The sequence below is a fragment of the Papaver somniferum genome, chromosome 3 (assembly GCF_003573695.1).
Source record: "Papaver somniferum cultivar HN1 chromosome 3, ASM357369v1, whole genome shotgun sequence".
NCBI classification, from domain to species: Eukaryota; Viridiplantae; Streptophyta; class Magnoliopsida; order Ranunculales; family Papaveraceae; genus Papaver; species Papaver somniferum.
In genome coordinates, this window is record NC_039360.1 from 154418543 (window position 1) to 154425871 (window position 7329).

Here is a 7329-nt window from a genome sequence, read left to right on the forward strand (position 1 = left end):
TGCCTAACTACATCAAGTTAGAAGAGGATGAGAAACCAGCTTCTAGATCTACTAATGATCAAACGAAATCTTGTCCAAAGGAAACTTTGAACCGATTCCGTGGTGATTGTAAGGAATACAATTTTCAGTCACTTGACAGGAACTTATACTTCTTCAATATACGGTGGTAAAAATTTTGAAGGAAGTTTCTTGTCTTAAAAAACTGAAAGATTATTCCTCAGTAGAAAGACAGATCATACCACATCCCGATAAGATCAACTCAAAAGAGTCAGAGGAAAGAGTTGACAATCGCTTCTGGAAAAAGGTTCCTCCGTACCCATATCGAAACAGTTCTGGTTTTGATAAGGAACGACTTCAGAAGTAAGGGAAAGAGAGAATCTCTGCCAAAAGAAACAATCAGGAATTTCCTATAGTTGTTTCAGACGATCATACTAATGTGGATCATAAGTAAGTCCTTAGGGTGAGAAAATCTTATGAAAATCTCATTGAAAGAATTAAGAGAGATTTATCTATCTCTGAGAATTCTCGCATTTGTACATTTTCTCCACATGATCATTTCTCCATAGTTAGAAAAGATCATTGTCATGGGAGAAAATATTTTGGGCAGAAATTCCCGAAGAGAAACATGAACTATGTTTCTGATATTCACTGTTAGCTGGAAAAGGCTTACTCCGATGCAACTTATTTATCAAAATTGTGCATTCTCATCTTTTTCGTGCTCATAAACTTGGATGGGAAAGGCACAATAAAACAGGAGCACATTTGTTTAGTGTAGTTGTTTATCAGAAAAATTGTGTGACACTATATGGGTAGCTGCGAATCCATGGTTGTCTGAAAAATGTTCATGTTTAAATGATCTTCCAAAAAGAGGTTTTATTTATAATTTTCGAATTTTAATAAACCTTCCAGCTTGAGAAATTCGGACTAAGGAAACGAAATATATTCTTTAATATTTTTGGATTCTCCAGAGGTCTTTTAGTCCAAAAGTTGCCTCTTTTAAAAGGAGAAACTTTCTCTTGCCTGTATTCGAAAACCCTGATCAATCCTTTTATATTTATTTATTCATAACCGAGCATGTCTCCAATAACTCGCAGTGTCTCAAAGGCTAATAAGGAGGAAGCTCAAAAGGTTAAGGATTGTCAAGGAATCAATACAAAGAGGAAGAAGAAGGGCATATCATATATCTTGTCTGATTATGATTCTGATAGTTCAGTTGGATCACAAGATGAGTCATGTCTGTTAGCTTAAAACAAACAAGATCCAACCAAAACCTAATGGATTCGTTTTGATAGTATGTCTCAATATATCCAAGGTTTTGATGAACTGGAAACCAATCTTGATATGACTATTCGACATCAAGATTGGGTAAAAGAAAAGTATGAAGGAACAAGAGGAATTCTTGCTAAACTCAAAGTTCTGATTGAAGAACTTGAAAAACAAGAAGTGGTTGCGGACAAGTCCCTTGAGACATGCTTTAAGAGTTTGAACACTGAAGAGACCTCAGTGAACAACAAGAGCACCACTAGAGATTAAGTTATATGTTGTAATACTTAATCTATAAAAAATAGACATCAATTTTTGATTTCTTTCAATGATTGTATTGATCTATTAAGAATAAAACTATTATGAATAAAATTATTTGATTTATAATTTTTCGTGTGATAGTTTTCAGTTTACATAGCCCGTGCTTGAATGCTTTTATATTACTGCTATGTATGTTTATGGGATGTTTGATTTCGGTTTTACTATTGATCGCTGTCGTATGCGTCAAAAATAAATTACACTTTCTCACTACTCAAAATATATAATATAGCAATGGTAAGAAAGGATCGTTCCCACATAGAGGACTATGGTTGTCAAGTTGTTTCGGTTTCCTATAAATAACAATGGGGGGTTTTCTGATTTTTATATCCTAAAATAAAATAAAAGCAAAACAAATAATTAAAGCGAAATCAATAAGATTATAATATTGGTCAAGGATTGGTTTCATTCACAAACATCTATTTGAAACAATAATTAGAATTGATATTTAATCTCAACTTTTATCAAAGGCCCTAGGATACCTTGATCGCAAGAATATCCCGCTAATTTCCTCTTGTCATCAACAAACACATTAAAAGATGCGAGTGTGAGTTCTACCTTAGAGAACAACCTAACGTGTAAAAGCACTAATCAAGTTTAATTCCCTAAATGCATTAAGTTCTATGAAATCAGGCCAATCAAAGTAATCGAACGTGTAAAAGCACTAATCCAATTTAACAAAGGTTATGATTCATATGTGACTACTAGGATGCATCACTACAAGCAATATCCACAATATGCTACTTGCAATCAGAAATTTATCACTTTTACGTATAATAAACTCTAATCTAGGAATAGAAATGAAAACAAACTCAATCGATTATATACTCGACCAAACAAGCATTCAATTCACATAACAATATTAACGATGAATCATAAACGATAAAGTATGAACACAACCCATGTTTGGAAATCCAACTTATTCCTTAACCAATGATGAAAACTAGATACTCATATTCATGGAGTTCACAACAAGGAGGAAGATAAAACCTATCATGTTTCTAAACCCTAGAAAATGAAAGTAGAAGAAAAGATAAGATTCGATATAGAGAAAAGTCATCTCTTTTATATGTTTCTCAATTTCCATAAAGGATACTCTTTTCATTTAGGTCCAGTCTTCATTCTAGGCCAAAGTGTGTGTATCAGGGTCCATCCAAGCCCATGTGCCAAAACATCTTTTCTGGAATTTCTGGGGTCCAAAAGTGTATTGCCGGATTGATGACGTCATCAACCTGGTAACTGTCTCTGGCTACCTGAACTTGTATCCGGCTACTGTAACCTCAAACAACTCATTATCCTTCTCTACAGTTCATACACTCACAATTCAGACCCATACTTCACAAAATCATCTAGGCCAATTCTTGATTCTTGCGAAAACTAGCCCAAAAGCGTAACTTGTAGCTCATATGTTCGGCCACCAAACCTTATATCTGATTCGTACCCCCTTCATGATTCAGTGAACCTTTAAGATTCCCACTTTCCGCTCTGAAATCCAGCAACAGGAACTAGTATCACCGGCTCGCCATACTCGCTCACTTTTCGCACAATTCTGCAGTTCTGGAACAGCTGCAATTCTGCATTTGATACATAACCAAAACTGTCGTCACTGCTTTTCAAGCCTTCACCTGCAACTATTTCAAGCACCAACACTGCACTTTCTTGTCTGCATTCCTGATAGTTGTCTAAAACACCTTAATATTTATCTATTGTTTATGCTTTCTTTGCTAAGTTTTCTTGTAAATTATGTATCTTATGTTTGTTTTTGAGTATTTAGGTACTTTGGAGTCATTTGGAACAAAAGAATGAGGGACGTCGCTTAAAAGTCAAAAAGGTGCAAATGATGTTGGAGGCGGATTATTTCTCATTATTTGCTTTTATTTCTTCAGCTCTGTCTGAAAAGTATGTCGGCTTTAGTGATGCAATTTCTGTCTGAAAAGCATGACATCTTTAGTGATGAATAGACATTGAAGAGGAGAAGTGGATATGAGAAGTAAAAGATGACTATTGTTGGTGGAAGAATTCGAGAAGAGCAGAAGCGTCATTCACAGGCGAGCGATGTTTAGATGAGCCTAGGTCACAGGTTATTGAGCTGGAGCTGTGTTTGAAGATGCAACTGAGTTGGTGACAAAGACAAGGATTTGGTGGCTACTGAAGAGGTTATGCTGCAGTTAAACAAGACTTTGTTGCGTCGCAACTGAAGAGAAATGGAATCAATGGCTAGGTCTGAAATTGTCCTAAGACGGAGCAGCAGAAGAGCAGTCATGCACAATGATTGTGCAACACAAAAGCTGGCCAGTGCAAAATGGCTTAGGCCTTGGCAGTAAGGACCAAATCAACTGAGTTAACTCAATGACTCATCCTGACTCGGCTGAGCCTTGACCGAGTTGACTGACAATGACCGGTGACCGGGTGGCTTTGCCGGTCACCTGAGCTACTTACCGGCGACTTTCCCGACCAATTTTCGGTAGGTTTCCGGCCAACTTTTGGGACTTCCGGCAACACTTTTTGAGCAGATTTTCTACTTGGGTATTTCACATATGGGCTTGGTGGATATATTGGTATGGGATTTTGAAGGCTTGACCTAAGAAAAGCTATAAAAGAGGAAAAGTTTCGAAAACTTTGAGGAGGTATTCTACTGGGAGCTAAGGAGAGAGCCGCTTTTGTTTACACAACTAGGGTTTGCTTTGGTATTTATTTTTCATCTTCTTTATTTGATTATTGATTATGATGAACTCCATAGCTATGAGTAGCTAAATCTTATATTATTGGTTAAGGATGTAGTCCTATATCTACAACTTGTGCTTGATTAATGCATTAGTTTTCTCTCTTGATTATCGTTCAAATCTCTATTGTTTTAATAATCACATGATTGATGTATTATGATAGGATTTAGATGTTTGGTTAGTTAAGTGGCCAATTAATTGAACTTGCATCCTTGTCCATAGCTATTTTAGGGTTTTCCATCAAGCGATAACCCCGAATACAAGGGCATGATATGATTACGGTTTGTAGTGATACACTCTTGTAATCATATGTAGAGTTTGACCTTTGTCCGAATTGTCATGCGCAATGTATGACAATTGCATTGATTAGCCTATTTCCAAAACTTAATGCTCCCTGGAATTGAACTTAATTAGTGCAAGGCGTTGGGTTATTCTTTAGGTAGAATTCACATACGCAACTTTAATGTGTATGTTGATGAACTTAAGAAATTAATAGATTATCTTTCTCTCTTGATTCTCTAGGCTTTTGATAATAAAAGAGATTAAATTGTAATTCTAATCATGAATGCAAGCACTTGTTTAAGATAGAATATGAATTCCTTGACCAATATCTTTCTCTCATTGATTACATCCTACTATTTACTTTGCTCTTGATTTACTTTTATTGCTTACATAAAAATCAGAAATCCCTCCAATTGGTTACTTTAAGAAATTGAATACATAATAACTACAATTGCCTCTCTGTGGAAACGAACTCTTTCTTATCATATACTTTAGGAAAGTGAAATTATTTTTGACGTATACGACAGCAATCAAATTTTGGCGCCGCTGCCGGGGAGGCATACGACTAGTTATTAAGTTTTTAGTTTCTTATCATCATTTCTGCTTTCATATTTGATTTTTGTTTCTTGTTTCGTTTTTCTTACTTGTTTGTGAGAATTGTTTTTTAGGTTCCTATTCCCTGGCTTCTAAAGATTGGAACTATCCAAGGTGCGGGATAACTACTCGAAGAGGCACAATACTCCAACCAAGTCAAGACACGACGGAAGAACAATAGTTAGAAGTTGAAGAAGAGTTACAACTAGAAGAAGAACAAGAGGTTCCATTCGTAGAAGAACCACTAGTTGAAGAAGAAGAAGCAATGGTGATGCAAATCGTACACTCAAGGACTTGGCTTCTCACAAGTTGGATACACAACAATGGTGTATTCAAACAAACTCTACTTTCGAGATCAAGGCGGGGTTGCTTAGAGAATTACCAAAGTTCCATGGCATGGTGAATGAAGACCCAAACAAGCATCTTATGGACTTCCACACCATTGTCACGGCCATGCTTCCAGCGGATACTGATGCGGATGGTGCAATGTTGAAAGTTTTCCGATTCTCTTTGGCGGATAGTGCTAAGGATTGGTTGTATTATTTTCCTTCCGGAAGTGTCACAACAGGGAATGGGTTGAAGAAACTCTTTTTAGGGAGATATTTTCCTGCATCAAAGGCTACTCAAATTCGCAAGGAGATTTGTGGAATGAAGAAAAATGTGAGAGAATCGTTGTATGAATGTTGGGAACGGTACAAGAGGTTGGTAGCAAGCTGCCCTCATCACCAATTTAGTGATGCAATGATTATCCAATACTTCTATGAAGGTCTCCAAGCAAGTGATAGGAATCTTATTGACGCTGCAAGTGGTGGTGCACTTATGAATAAGACGGTAACACATGATAGAGAGTTGATTGAAAGTATGGCAGCAAATTCTCAACAATTTTCAAGTCGTGGATCAGAACCACCTACCAAGGGAGTTAATCAAGATGACGAGATTATTGAATTACGTCAAAAAAATGAGCAATATGATGGAAATGATGCAACAAATTGCAGCAGTGGTTGTAAAACCATCACGCCCAGCTTATGAGAACGTAGAGCATGTCAATGCTATATTCTCAATTCAGCCGTATGGTATTTACTCCAACACTTACGAGCAAGTTGCAAGTACAAGTTTTGTTTACAACCATCCGAGTGAGTTCCAACAACAAGTGCAACAACCGCAACAAGCCCAAAATTCAGAATTGGCAAAGATGGTTACTTTGGTGGAGGCTCTAATATCCATGGTACAGCAAAATCAACAACTAGCGAACTTAAATCAGCAGAAAACGAATAGTGCAATTAAGGAGTTGCAATCACAAGTTGGTCAACCACAACAACAACAACCTCAAAATCAAGGGTCCAATATGGAAGAGTTGCTGAAATCTTTTATGCAAAGAACGGAGGGTGCGGTCAAGGACTTGCAAACACAAGTTGGTTGGATGTTCGAAGAAATTAATCAGTTGCATGCACAAAATGGCGAGAAACTCCCTTCCCAACCTCTTAACCCAAGAGATGGTGTCAATGCTATTACATTTGGAAGTGGTACACGACTTGTACAACCTGAAATTACTGATTCGGGTAAAGAAGAAGCCCCAAATGAACCAGTTTTGGAGGAAAATGATGTTGATTTCCCCCAAACTTCCGAGGTACCTATTTCCAACTCTAAAAATCATATTCCTACTTATGCTCCTCCTCTACCTTTTCCTGGAAGGTTCATTGAATCTAATAGAAAGGTGGAGCAAGATAGGGATATTTGGGATGTTTTTAAAAAGGTCCAAGTGAATATTCCACTCATTGAAGTAATTAGACAATATCCTCGCTATGCAAAGTGTGTAAAGGAATTGTGCACTAACAAGCACAAGCTAACCGATAATGAGGTAATGAGTGTGGGGGAGAATGCTTCAGCATATCTTCGAAAGAAACTCCCAGCTAAATTGAAGGATCCCGGTAGTTTCACAATTCCATGCACAATTGGTAAAACGAGGTTTACAAAACCGATGTTAGATTTAGGAGCTTCTATTAATGTTATTCCTACTTATATTTATGATGCTTTAAACCTTGGTCCTCTTAAGAAAACCGGCATAGTTATTCAACTTGCCGATAGATCTAATGTTTACCCGAAAGGGATTGTTGAGGATGTTTTGGTGCAGGTAAAAGGACTAATATTT